This window comes from Akebia trifoliata, unplaced genomic scaffold (genome assembly GCF_017979445.1).
Source record: "Akebia trifoliata isolate Shusen 1 unplaced genomic scaffold, ASM1797944v1 Contig01304, whole genome shotgun sequence".
NCBI lineage: Eukaryota > Viridiplantae > Streptophyta > Magnoliopsida > Ranunculales > Lardizabalaceae > Akebia > Akebia trifoliata.
Window position 1 is genome coordinate 59,957 of NW_028237660.1, and position 1,583 is coordinate 61,539.

The window sequence follows — 1,583 nt, forward strand, 5'->3', positions numbered from 1 at the left end:
TTCCTTCTAAAGTTCATCAATAAGTATACCCTACCATTATTCAATGATGGTAATGGTTCTGATACTGGTTCTTTACCCCCTCGCCTATTAGGAACTATAGAATCTGGTGTTACCTATAAAATATAATTATTGTGTATGATTAGATATTTAAATTGAAATCCATCATTTATATGAAATAAATATTAATAAAAAATTAATTGAAGAATCTCCAATGCTAAAGTGTTTTACATCTTACCTGAGTAGAAGGACCTCCAACTTCAAATGTAGATGATTTTTTCTTCTCGTGCTTAGTCTTCTTCTTCTTTTTATCTTTCATTAGTGCATGAACTAGTTGAGTTAAGTTAATCAAGTCACTTTCAAACTTATCCATATAATTTCAACTTCGAGTTGTATAACATAATGAAATCTTTCAAACTCCACCCCCCATACCTCTTACTCTGCCTTTTTCATCTTTCCCAAACACCTATGTACAACTATGATTAGTATAATATATGTAAATAAAAAATCAAAATTAAATAAAATAAGTCATACATACAATGAAAATAGGATCATGGTCGATATCTTTATGGGTAAAACTAGGATCTTTTTTAATAAGATTGTTTAAATGACCCTACAAAACAATAAAAACATGAAGATGATAAGTAATTTTTTCAAAAATAAAAATAAAAAATTTAACCAAAAAAATGACATCACTTACAAGGGACTTGGCCAGCTCAGGAATGAGAGAGCTACCATCACTCCTTGTATGACTATCGATGAAGAATTCTATTTTTGTGGGCTACCGACCACCCGTCTTATGTTTTTTCTGTTTTGATAAAAAAATAAAAGAAACCTATTATACCTTAGAACAGAACTCCAAATCTTAACAAACTTAACTAGAAAACAAAAGAAACCCATTACACCTTATGAAGAAAGCTAAAAATTGTATACAAGAAAAGAAGAATACCATTAAGGGAGTTTCAAAGTCCCAAATAAGAGAAAATAGTACAAAGGAACAAAAGGTACTTATAATTATATCTATATAACAAATCAACACAAGATTTACAAACCATCAACAATCTATTGGATCCCCTCAGTACCCACTAAAAGTAGAGTAACAGAAGGTCCTTACAGTTATATCTATTAACCAAATCTACATAAGATTTACAAACCATCCATCAACAATCTATTGGATCCCATCAGCACCCACTAAAAATAGAGTAACAAAAAGGACCTTACAATCATATTTATACAACAAATCACCATTTATTTCAGATACAAGGGGAAGACTATGACACCAAATAAAGATAAATACATGAGAAGATACCAATTCCACACCCCAAATTCATAGGACAATGATACCGACCCTTCAAACCCTAGGTAACAGAACATTTACAACAAAATAATGCATGTCTAGTCCATGATTACGTTGGCACGAACCATTAGATCTATAGATACCAGCATCTTTATTAACAATTTCTAAATGTAAATGAAAAGCTTATGGCCACATTGCAACCTAAAAAATATCAATGCCATCAGTCACTCTTCAAGCATGTCACCCATCTATGTTCGAACGTGATGACTACACCATTTTTAAAATAGAT